This window comes from Oncorhynchus masou, chromosome 9 (genome assembly GCF_036934945.1).
Source record: "Oncorhynchus masou masou isolate Uvic2021 chromosome 9, UVic_Omas_1.1, whole genome shotgun sequence".
NCBI classification, from domain to species: Eukaryota; Metazoa; Chordata; class Actinopteri; order Salmoniformes; family Salmonidae; genus Oncorhynchus; species Oncorhynchus masou.
Genome location: NC_088220.1, coordinates 53,018,863 through 53,032,614, shown reverse-complemented (window position 1 = coordinate 53,032,614; position 13,752 = coordinate 53,018,863).

The following is a 13,752-nucleotide window of genomic DNA, read 5'->3' as shown; positions in this document are numbered from 1 at the left end:
AGTCCAATCAACTGCTCCTCATGAATGAACCGCACTCTTACAAGATAAGAAGGGACATTCTCAGCACTGTACGCATTTTCCATCCTTTTGGACAATAGTCCAATTCTCCTTGATCCCACCGCCATTAGGTTTTAGCTTCACATCAGCTTCAACCATCTTTTCCTCCAAAACTCTGCCCTCTGACATGCATTGTGAGACCTTATATAGGTGTGCTTCGATGTAAATCATGTCCAAACAATTGAATTGGCCACAGGTGGACTCCAATCAAGTTGAGACGTCTCAAGTATGATCAAAGGAAATTGGATGCACCTGAGCTCAATCTGGAGTGTCATAGCAAAGGGGTGTGAATACTTGTTTTCACTTTGTCATTATGGGTTATTGTGTACAGATGGGTGAGAAAAGGAATCAATCCATTGAATTCAGGCTGTAGCCTGTAGAATAATCTGGGGTATGAATCACTTTCCGAAGGCACCGTAGCGCTTTCAGAATGATTTTTAAAGATAGCTTTTCAGTGAGTTTCCGTTTCCGTTTTATGATGCAGAGAGAGTATCAGGTCATTGTACAAAAGGTTGACTTGAAAAGGAAATGTGACTTCTGTCACTTCCCAAATACCATGACCTAGCCTGCATTTCCTCTTGAATGCAACAGATGGGGGGGAAATGGGAAAAGAAAACACAAGAACATTTTGTGCAAAAATACAGGCGCCAATGTATTTTCCAAGTCGACTCCACGTCACAGTGCGTTGACAGATTATGTTGAAACAATGGGATGGGCCCAGTTGGATGGGTTTAGCCCCTCTTGATGTTCTTGAAAGAGCAGCCAAGGAAGTGAGAGAAGGAAAGAAGTCCATTCAAGCAACATCAAGGGATGAAAAAATGACTGAATGACACTAAAGAAAACAAACGTACCTGTGTGAAATAGAGGCTACGATAGAGTAGCAGAGGCACACAAGGTCTTATCTGATGACATGGATTCTGAGACTGCTAAATGTATTAAGAATCTCGCAGAACAGTTTCAAGGGCTTAGTAGACTCAAATGCAGAGAACATGCCTATGAATTGGCATATCAAAACAACATCCCTGTCCCAGACAACTGGTCAAGAAATGGAAGGGTACGTGATATTGAACACAGAGATCTATATCTGAATGTAGGCGTACATTTAAGATATGCAATATACCACACCCCCATTCCATGAATTCAACTTTGACCTACCAGCACCATCACCCACTGTCACAGGACACCATCTACCACTTACCCCAAGGCGGCTCAACTTACCCTGTCCCTATGCTCAACTTACTCCATACCCGGAGTAAGTTGTGCCAAGAGACCACTTTTTTTGGACAAGCTATGTCATCAAAACTGTAATTTCTTACATGAATTCTGATTATTTCCAGGGATACACAACATCCTGAAATATATGTAGATATATTAATCAGAAAAAATACTATATTTCACTTGACAAAGTGATGCTGAATGTAATAAAAGGCTTAACTTACCCCTCTCTCCCCTATTGTGAAAAGGCCTCCCAATTAAGTGTCAAAATTAAAGGGAGGCAATCTATCATATGAACCACACACTGCTCTGCAGTGCAGCTGAGCTGAGCGATGAGGTCATGTTTCAGTGGCTGTGACCCCTCCTTCCCTTTGCCTCTTCTCATTTACAACAAGTGATCTTTTTCCTTCCCTTAGTGACCATCAAATAGAGACCTGTGCCTAGCAACAAGCAGACGCCACCCCTACACACACTGGGGAGGGTGCTGTTGGCTACAGGGGTAGATCGAGATTTGAAGTGCAGAGATTAATTTCCATAGGGTTGTTTATTGACTGCTTGCATTGCCACCATCCTTTGGGAATTGTACTCAAGGGGAGAGAAAGGGGAGGATTGGAATGTTGTCAATCCATTTCACACACAAGGAGAACGGGAAAAGGTAAACAATATCAGGGGGTTAGGGGGTTATTTGTGTATTTTCCATAAATTAATCATATTTCTTAGGGTAGTTTATTATGCATCAATTACTCTTGGTTATTCAAGCATTTTCTGCACAATTTTGGCATAATTTTGTTTTTTTTGTTGAATATAAATATTGTATTGCACATACATACCAGCAACAACCTCTAAAACATAAATACCTATCTTAAATACCTTATTTTTGAAAGAAAATGAATTTGAGTGCAAAATAGCCTACAAGCTCCACTCCCCTTTCTGCCAAAGATACCCACCAATCAGATCCGTTGCCCCAGTTTTCTCCTAATTTTTATATTTTACAGCAGACCCTCTATCCTCTCTCCATCTGAGCAGGGAAATGGGGGATGAAAATGGAAGGGACTCCGGAGGACAGAGAGGGGTGGGAGAGCACTCTGGAGAGACAGATCACCAGCCGAGGGTCAGAGCTGGGGCGCAGACTGGACTCCCACAGAGAGTGTGTCGGCAAAGCTCAGCTGACCCAAGGGGCGTCGAGAGTAGCAGCGGTGTAAAAGGGGGGGGGGGGGGTAGCCATCTGGGTAGCCATTTGAATCGGTGTTCAGGGGTCTTATGGCTTGGGGGTAGAAGCTGTTTAGAAGCCTTTAACCTAGGCATCCATGGAGTCTAGTTTAGAGCATTCATCTCCCCATTCCCCAATCTGATGTAGCTCATTTAGCAAGAACATTTGCGCCACCATGTATTATTCATGAACGTGTGCTGTCTTTGTAGGATTTACCTGCTGGAGAAGGTCTTACCATCTCTGGTCCCATGTGTGGTGCAGTTTCTTAGAGACGCAGAGCGGAGGGGAGAGACTGAGGGAGAAGAAGGGGAAAGGAGGAGGGGTGAGGTTGAAGAGGGTTCATCTCCATTCATTCCCCTGCTTTTTTTTAGGGCCATGCTTGATAAGGTCCTCCTCCTCCCCCTCTCATCATCCACCTCTCAATTCCATCCCCCTCCATTCTGACCGAGAAAATGCAGAGGCAGCCCAGTACCGCCTGGGGGCTGGAGCTCAGCCTGCAACCTTCTACAGGTACCAGGCAGCCAGTGGGATATATTCACCACCTCTGAGGGAGAGAGGGAGCGAGATGGAGAGGGTGATAGAGAGGAAATCACAGGTGGGGTGCAATACCAAAGTGAAGACGAAGAAGAGAGAGGAGGGGGGAGAGGGAGAGATGATTGCATATAGAGTAGAGACAGAATGATTGATGGCATCCCCCCCCCCCCCCAAACGTATTGCTCCTTTTCCGTCAGTACAGGCTTGGTTAGGATGCTACTCGATCATAATAAGAACCGAAGGTGACAATCTACTCATGCGCCTAATTCTCATACCGTGGTTGTTTCTTTAAATTGGTATTTTGTATTCAATAGAATAGCAATATCCTGGTGGATATTGTTGATGGTGGAACATACAGTGTATCTTGGCCTCCATGTGCCTCTATGCTCATTCTTTGGCTCATTGATTGTCACAGCCCATAAGGCTGCTCTCACCCCACCAGAAGTACTGTAGTACCTTATTTATCTCATGTCTCAAATAATCTGGCCCACTGTTATTCAACTGACCAACATAGCCCCTCATTTGGCTACGTTCTCTCTCACACACAGAAACAGGGAGAATCGAGAATTGAAGACTGACGATTGTACAGCATTTTCATCAGGAAGCACTCTAAAGACCACGATGGAGTCTGTAATCTACTGTATTATATCAACAAGAACCCCCCCCCCAAATACAGTATTATATGCAATTGCTGTGTAACCCACCAGCGCTGAGTACTTTTAAAGACAACATTGTGATGTAAAGTGACTGGTTCTTCCACCGTGTTCTACTAGAGTCATATCACCTTGCAGCAGAGCAATAGGTCACACTTTATTTGGATAATCCAGATAGTCACACTATCAACAAACTATCTGTTGATAAGCAACGTCTTGCTAAGGTTACAGTTAGGGTTTGGTTTAAAATAAAGGTTAAGGTTGGGTTTAGGGTTAGGATAAGGGTTAAGGTTGGGGTGAGGTTTCGGATAAGGGTTAAGGTTAGGTTTAGGGTTAGGGTTAGGATAAGGGTTAGGGTTGGGGTGAGGTTTCGGATAAGGGTTAAGGTTGGGGTTAGGATAAGGGTTAAGGTTGGGGTTAGGATAAGGGTTAAGGTTAGGGTTAGGGATAGGATAAGGGTTAAGGTTGGGGTTAGGATAAGGGTTAAGGTTGGGGTTAGGCTTAGTAGAGAGTTAGTTGAAATGTTACTGATAGTCTGTAGAGCATCTACAGATGGACCATCCAAATAAATTGCTACCAAAGCAGTATTGTGGGAATTTAATGGATACCTGTTCAATGTCCAGGGAAAAACATACCATTTTGGAAAGGCCCTACAAACGTCCTTATTTAACCCCTGGTTAACCATTCCCATTTTTTCTATGTTGTCCCAGCTTGCTTGAGCTGAAGAGGCAGATGAGGCAGTGCAGGGTGGGGCTGCAGAGGGGATAGGAGATCCAGAGGTGTACCGTGGAGAGACGGAGGAGTGTCTGGCACTACACTTCACTGACTGGAGGCTCCAAGCCGACGACACCCTCTCTCTGCACCTGGTAGGAACAGACCACACTTATAAAGGGAGGAGGGTTTGACATATGAGGAATGCAAGGTAGGGCGTTGTATGATGAGGTCCACAAGTTTTCCCTGACCATTTCGGGTCCAGAGTAGTCAGGAGAACTTCCTGGCCCTATTCATTGTGTATATCAGACCATTACAGTACAGATTTGTACAATGCACCTCAGTGTTGATCTGAGCTAGTGTCTATCTACCTCCGTGTGGATTAGTGGATTGGAGAGAGTAAGGATTAGGATTAATGCTGGGGATAAAAGCTTTGGGGGTTTAACGTCAAGACAGACAATAAGACTACAGAGAACCCAGCTTTTAATTAAAGCTGCTCTGTGTTTGGATCAGTGACAGGCACTGGGAGCAGGGCGGAACTCAGAGATGTACTGTACAGAATGGAACAGAGGAGACAAGCAATCTTGTTCTGTGTTTTAATCCAATTCGCTCGACGAACATCAGACAGATACGAAAAATAGAAGTGGGAAGTGGGGGGGGGGGGGGGGGGCATTCAGTACTTTTCATCCTCAATACTGAGCACTAGCCAGCCTCAGGTAAATCTCTCAGAGGCCACTCCTCTAAGCATTTTCAAAATGAAAACTCTTCGCTATCCATATACACTCTTAGAAAAAAGGGTTCTTCGGCTGTCCCCGTAGGATAACCCTTTTTGGTTCCAGGTAAAAACCCTTTTTGGTTCCAGGTAGAACCATTTTGGGTTCCTTGTAGAACCCTCCGTGGAAAGAGTGTACTTGACGTCTCTGAGCCCAATAACACATGGTAATGGGCTTTAAAAAAGAAGACACCTGTACCATGTCAGATATAGAGTTGATATTTATTCAGTTTTGAATTTGCATCCCAATATTACACTTTATATGTATCACAGAAGACTGAAATATAACAAAATTGTTTTTACATAGAAACACTGGATTTTCATCGTAATCTTTATTTATGATGAAATTATGAAAATATGAATAACGTTCCACCCATGAGGCCAAAGAAGGCTCTTTTAGTCATCGACTGCAGGAAAGGGCTACTTTGAAAACAACTGTCGCTGCAAAATGATCCTGCAGCAACAGGATTTGAACATTTAGTCCATAATGTTGTTTGAGGGGTGGTTAGGCTATTAGCTGGCTAAAATTAAACTACAGGTCTACATGAAAAGTGCAATACTGTTAATGCTGTGTGTTAGTGAAGGTTTTCACACCTGACTCACTACGGCAAAACCAATTTGTCCATGTGAATTTTTTATTTGTTTTTAAATCTTCCCCCTAGTTCGTGATTTGTATAGGTGATCAGTGCTCAGTATTTCTCTTCTGTTATTTTAATCTGTCTGTCTGTCTGTCTATCTGTTTGTCAGTATGTCTGTCTGTGTCCCAGTATGTGTGTCAATATGTCTCGGGGCTCTCTGAGGACCAGCTCCAGCTGTTTCTGGAACATCTCTCCCTGTGTAGCTGGGAACACGGCTGTGCTGAGAATTTGAGGCACTGGACAGAGACACTCTCTCAGGCCTCTTCCCACTGTGACTGTGCTATAGTGACTGACTGAACCATGCCTAACCACCTCCATTAACACACTGCAGTAAATACCATTGATTCACTTTGTTTATAGAACAGAATTTCCCATTAGCTCGTCATATCTTTCTACTGCATAATGGATTGTAGCTTGTGGGGAAATGATTGCAGAGAATCACATCAGGATTGACGGAGGATGTCATTTAACATAATAAAATCCAAGTGCTTTGAGATCTGTTGAAAGTATTCGTCCTTCTGCTGAGTTTCTATCATGATCAGAATGAGAGCACACAGGAGTCCATCATGATCCTAACCACTGTGAGTAAACACGCACGCACGCACGCATGCACACACACACACACACACACACACACACACACACACACACACACACACACACACACACACACACACACACACACCATTATGTTCACATAAGGCCTGAAGAATAACAATCACGAGTTAATGGTTCTGAATGTCTACAAAACTCACATGATATATCACAACGGAATGACATCATCCCAATATGTCCGTGTATCTCTAGTCCATCTAGTGGAGAAGTTCTAGTATTACTGACTTACTGCCTTCAAATGTGAAGGCGTATGTTAACTGACAGAGAGAACACAGACATGTCATTGTTACCATTATTCAGCTTGAATGATTAAATTAAAACAAGCCAGGACTCATTGGCGAATCAGTAGTCAACAACAACAACAACAACCACAAGGGCTGTTTACAAGAAGATGGCCATATTACCTTTGGTCTCCTTTGAAGCCCTGTAGCCATGGAGACAAAGAAGGCCTGTATGCCATGTGAAGCTGGACAGGGGGACATGCAGCCTCCATGCCTTGAGATAAAGGGTGGAGAAGAAAGGAGGGGAGAGGGGAACAGGATTACCTCACACAGAGAGCTTTGTGTGGGGCACCAAATTGCCGTACACAGCCCAGAAACTCCAGAGGAACGAGGGGACATAGAAGAGGTCATGAAGGGGTCAGGGTCGGACACCCCAGCGCTGGACATAGAGGGGCTATGTGTTGTCATGGAGTCTGGTCCCCTACCCGAAGGTGATTGTGTTCAATTCATTGGTTGAGGTTCATATATAGACATTTTAAAAGGAACTAGCACATAATGTGATAACTTTGAGGAAAGAGAAACCCTGCCACTGCTCTTGCTCGTATCACTTTAGTCAGAGCAAGAGGCTGACACGTGAGCTTGAATAAAAAAAAGTGATGCGAGACCACTGTGCGGGCTTCTCTTCTCTTTGAGATGAACGCTTGGCAAGACACAGAGCATAAGAGTTCAATGGAGACTTTTGATTCAGTTCGAGGAGTAAAAATCTCTGAAATCATGATCCTTGCCGTCGTTTGTTTGTTCACCATCTAGTCCCCAGAGAAGCAGAGGATCCTGGGCCATGCTGGACAATGTGTGCCTGTGAAAGTGAAGCGGTGAGCCAAGGGCAGTTCCTGCAGCTTGTGCTCAGCTTCCTGGGCAGAGCATCCAGTGGCGCTATGGTGGACAGCCTGGCTGGACACATCAAAGGTGCTTCTACACCTGCATTGCTTGCTGTTTGGGGCTTTAGGCTGAGTTTCTGTACAGCACTTTGAGATATCAGCTGATGTACGACGGGCTATATAAATACATTTGATTTGATTTGATCAAAGCTGGCTACAGAGACAAAGAGAGTGAGACACTCTGCCGGCTGCAGCAGGTGATAAGAGGGACGAGAGGAGACGAGAGGAGACGGTGAAGGAATTGCCTGTGGCCCATAGAAATGTAATGACTAGTGTACTGTGCTATACTGTACAATAGCCGTGGTCTGAGGGACTTTTACCAGCCTTCTATTTCTATCCTGTGGACTCCAACTTAGCAAGCAGTGGTGAAATACACAAACTGTGCCCAACTGTGTACCCAGGCCTTATGGGCTGTGTGGAATTAAAATAATGGAGTCTACTTTGTTGTCTTTAGTATAACCAGCAGAAAGAGGACAGGAGGACAAAGGAGATGTTGTCTCTTTTCTTCTCCTGGGACAGCGAGTTTACAGGAGCTGTGGACAAAAAGGAGATGGAGAGAGTGCTAAGTCTGTACAAGGATGGAGCAGAGGAAGGGGCCTCGCAGAGAGGTCAGAGGTCACGGGGACTTGGCGTTGGAGGTTAACCAACGTAGTAGACCCTAGCAAGAAAAACTGCCTGAAATGACTGGAGAACTGCCAGTGATCTAGTTGTAATGATGTAATTTCGCCCAGCTTTCCCCAAACCTAGTCTCTCCTGAAGTAGCTGCTGTGCTATGGGTGATGATGAAGTCCGCCACCTCTGTCCATTACATACAACCTTAACCACACACTCTCTCTTATGCCCCACCTGCTCTGTTCATACCTGGCAGCATGGTGAGCCACCTCTCTCCAGCTGTTCTGTCCTCTCTCTGGGACAATTCCAGGCCTTTACTGAGGGCTTTCCTGGTGGAGCTGCGAGGGGGCAAGGACGGGGTAGAGGGGCTACCAGGCAGGCCTGGCTGCGGGGGATTGGGAGAGCAGCCCAAAGAGGTTCAGCCCAGATGGAGCCTGTTTATGGGTCTGTGTTTAGCGCCGTGCTCAGAGTGAGTCTGACACGTGTAGAATAGTGGAACAACACCTTATATTCCAGACTTATTCAACATGACTGTAGATTCACTTCAACCTAATGGCTGGTCCGTAGCATACAGATGCATAAAACAATAGTCAACAGTCTGAGATAGATACTATAGAATGATATTGTATAATGTGCATACTTCTTTAAAATAAGTTGTGGTTCTGTATAGAGTCTTGTTTATCCTCTTGGTCATGAGCATGCCGCTGAACACGTTTTGCCTCTACATGGCTTCATTTCTTCTTAGACTCTTATGGTGAGTGTGGATTTGTTGAAGACAGTGTGTGCAGTTTGTCCAGCTGATCACAGTAAATCCCTTTGTTACTGTAAAGCATTTTGTGACAACTGTTGATATAAAAATGGCTTCATAAAAGAAATGTGATTTGAAGCCGCGCTTGTCTGTGTGTGGCAGGATGCAGAGGTGAATGTGGAGGGGAAGCTGATGAGTGTCTCTGTAGCCCTGCTGGAGGAAGAGGAAGAGGAAGAGAGCTCTAGGCAGCGTGAAGATGCCTGGCTGGTTCTCAACATGATGCCCCAGCCACCCCAGGCCCCTGTCAGGACAGTGTCTGGAGATAGTGCTGCCCTTGTCAACGACACTTCATCCAATCAATCAATCAATCAATCAATCAATCAGTCAATCTAGCCTTTAGTGTAACCATCTTACCCATAGCAACATGTCAGCTGCAGCTTGCGTCTGTGTTATTCGTTGGTTTCAGTAATTTTAGCCTTTAAACCATCCCATCTAACCCTGTAGCCCCTCTATGCCCTCCCTCACTCACTCACTAATGCCATTTCAGTTTCAACCATAGGCGGATCTGAAATGTTACAGTTTCTTATGGTTTTTGGGAGCACAGGAAATTCTTTCAGAACCCCGTTACCCGTTATTTTAGCTAATCATCTCTCTCTCTCTCTCTCATTATAGGATCTCTGGACAACACCCTGTCGTTCTCAACTAACATCAAGGAGGTTCATGCTCTACAACATCCGACTACACAGGAAGCGGCAAAGGTCCTAATCCAGGCACTTTCATCTCCCGTCTGGATTACTGCAACTCGCTGTTGGCTGGGCTCCCTGCCTGTGCCATTAAACCCCTCAACTCATCCAGAACGCCGCAGCCCGTCTGGTGTTCAACCTTCCCAAGTTCTCTCACGTCACCCCGCTCCTCCGCTCTCTCCACTGGCTTCCAGTTGAAGCTCGCATCCGCTACAAGACCATGGTGCTTGCCTACGGAGCTGTGAGGGGAACGGCACCGCAGTACCTCCAGGCTCTGATCAGGCCCTACACCCAAACAAGGGCACTGCGTTCATCCACCTCTGGCCTGCTCGCCTCCCTACCACTGAGGAAGTACAGTTCCCGCTCAGCCCAGTCAAAACTGTTCTCTCTGGCCCCCCAATGGTGGAACAAACTCCCTCACGACGCCAGGACAGCGGAGTCTCACCACCTTCCGGAGACACCTGAAACCCCACCTCTTCAAGGAATACCTAGGATAGGATAAAGCAATCCTTCTCACCCCCCCTTAAATGATTTAGATGCACTATTGTAAAGTGGCTGTTCCACTGATGTCAGAAGGTGAATTCACCAATTTGTAAGTCGCTCTGGATAAGAGCGTCTGCTAAATGACTTAAATGTAAATGTAAATGTAATCTCTGACTATCTCTTTTACTGTTGCTCCCGGCTGTAGTTTCTCAGCCATAGAGAGCTGTAGTCCAGTACACGTGCCCAGAGTGGGCGCTCACGGAGGGGTCTACATTTTCAACAAGTCTCGAACCTCTTCACAGTGTTATGGCTCGTTTATCGCCATTCCCATATTGGACCCCCGAGAGCAGGGACGAGCTATTGGAGCGCTGGGTCTCGACACACTCTGAGATTCAAACGACACTCACCTGTTCTCACGCCATGAGATAGACTTCAACCAGGCGAGAGGAATGGCTGCTCCCAGATCTGTTTGTGCTGTCTTGCCAGCTTACCAACATTTGGCTGACAATGACCGCAGGAGTTAGCAAGACAGCACAAAGAGATCTGGGATTATGCAGTATAAAATTCCGGTCGGTATTTCCATAAAGCTCAAGGAGTATTCAATGAGGAAGAAAAAATATCCTAAAAACACCATTCAATAGCTCATTGGCTTTGAATCAGTAACGATATCCTATTTTTGCCCAGGGGGTAGGCAGTGAATTCAGCAGAGCTCTCCAGTATGTAGGGATTCGCTGCAGCATACTGAACATTGTGGAGAGCGCCTCACTCTGGCTACACAGCAGAGTCTCTGCCATTCACAGTACCTCCTATCTGATGGAGCCTTCAGATGGACAGAATACGGTAACACCAATCCAATACAGGCTACTTTGTATACACAGCATTCATACACTAAATGAACCATTTAAACAGACATATCACCCCAACATTAGCTTAACCACAAGTTCAGGTACACAGAAGTTACCAAATAGGATATCAAACCAACTTTAAGTAGGCTAATGAGCGCCATTTACAGGGCAGTGACTACTCTCTGAGGAAGATGATGGTGATGGAGGGTGGTTCTAGTCGCTCCCATTGGCTCTCCTCTCCTCCTTCCTTATGCCACTCAGATCACTTCTCCAGGTAAATCACTGTTTTGGTCTGTAATGAATGGCTTTGCTAGTACTGCAATGCAATGTCAAACCACTGTCATGACACATTGATCTACCAGCCTATGACAGTCTATGGAACTACTGTGATTGTCCTCATCCAGTGTCCACATGAAGTTCTAGCCTGATACTAGATATGTTTCTGCTGCGTATACAAAACATGACAATGATCATAGGAGTTGGCAAAACAGCACATACAGATCTGGGACCAGGCTAATGTAGATCTACCTGTTCCAGTGCTGTGACATTGGGCACTATGTGTTGTTTGGGGTGTACAGACTGGTGCTCCCTGTGAGGGACACAGCTGGATGGGCCCTGGGAGTGCTGGGCATGGAGTTAGAAACCCTCTCACCGGGCCACCAGGGGGGGCTGCAGCCTCACGAGCGCATGGACCTGTCTGCTGCTGGGGCTGCCTGTATTCAGCTGCACAGAGCGAGCACTGAGTGGAGCAGGCAACACACACTGCTGGGTGAGAGGCATCAAATCAAATGTATTGTTATAGCCCTTCTTACATCAGCTGATATCTCAGAGTGCTGTACAGAAACCCGGCCTAAAACCCCAAACAGCAAGCAACGCAGGTGTAGAAGCACGGTGGCTAGGAAAAACTCCCTAGAAAGGCCAAAACCTAGGAAGAAACCTGGAGAGGAACGGCCAGTCCTCTTCTGGCTGTGGCAGGTGGAGATTATGACAGAACATGGCCAAGATGTTCAAATGTTCATACATTTTTTATTTTATCTTTATTTTACTAGGCAAATCAGTTAAGAACAAATTCTTATTATCAATGACAGCCTAGGAACAGTGGGTTAACTGCCTGTTCAGGGGCAGAACAACAGATTTTGTACCTTGTCAGCTTGGGGATTTGAACTTGCAACCTTTCGGTTACTAGTCCAATGCTCTAACCACTAGGGTATACTGCCACTGCCTGTCAAATAATAATAATCACAGTAGTTGTCAAGGGTGCAACAGGTCAGCACCTCGGGTGCAACAGGTCAGCACCTAGAGACTTACCCAGAAAGACTCACAGCTGGAATCGCTGCCAAAAGTGCTTCTACACAGTATGGACTCAGGGGTGTGAATACTTAAGTAAATGAGATATTTCTGTATTTCATTTTCAATAAATGTGCAACAATTTCTAAAAACAGGTTTTCACTTTGTCATTATGAGGTTTTGTGTGTAGATGGGTGAATTTTTATAATGTTCTTTTTAATCCATTTTGAATTCAGACTATAACACCACAAAATGTGTAATACGTCAAGGAGTAGGAATACTTTCTGAAGGCGCTGTAAATACTAACGGCAATAAATAATCAGCAGGAAGCCTAACGGTTAATGAGTTGGGCCAGTAACTGAAAGGTTGTTGGTTTGAATCCCCGAGCTGACTTGGTGTAAAAATCTGTTCATGTGCCCTTGAGCAAGGCACTTAACCATAATTAGAAGCTGTTTTGGAGTTTGTTTGTCTGAGCCTTGATGCACCGTTACCGCCTCCCGGGCGGGAGCATGGAGAACAGTCCATGTCCGAGATGGACTTTCTCAGACAGCGCCTGGCATGTACTTCCTGGATGGCTGGGAGCTCGCCCCGGTGATGTGCTGGGCCGTCCACACCACGCTCTGTAGGGCCTCCCAGACGGGAGCACGGAGAACAGTCCATGTCCTAGATGGACTTTCTCAGACTAGCCTCCTGCTAGTAAGGGTAAAAAAAAAGCCTATAGCATTCTCAACACATACTGTACATGTAGGTGATCAACTTACTCTATCCCTCCCTCTCCCTTTCTTTGCTTGAGAAACTTAAGAGCTGAGACCTCTAGCAAACAAGCAGCATTGTATTGGCACAGTTACTTTACAACAGTGCCAGTACTTGAACAAGCTCCCTTGTGATGTTCTCCCAATCAAAAGGGAGAGTTTTGATCAGAGGTTATTGCAGATTGCCAATGTTTCATGAAACCTACAATAGCAAAAATACACATACTTTTAAGAATGTATGATTTGACATTTACACTTTGAGAACATTTTGGGACTGAACACTTTGATCATGAGATGCTTGCAATGTTCTGTTTGCTTTGCTGTTATCATTTAGTTGATGTACTTACAACCCCCAGGTTATATGTGCAGGAAACAGGTCCGGCTATAACAGGTCCTGCTATAATTAATGAACGAAAAGGTAGTTAATCGTAGATATGAATGCAAATCTCTCTCCAAAGTATTGAGAAATGATTGGCTTTAATCAAGCTACTGTTTTAGAGCCATAGACTGCCTCAAGTCATAAAGCCCAATCCCACATAAGGCATCTCTCACGCCTGCTCTCACTCTCTCTCTATCTCTCTCTTTCTCTCGCTCCCTCACTCCCTCACACCTTTAATGAAAAAGCAGATAAGGGGAAGTTCTTGGCATTCTGGAAACAATAATATGAACTGTGGATGGAGGATTGAGGAGGCAGCAGCAGAAGAGGAGAGGAGAGGGG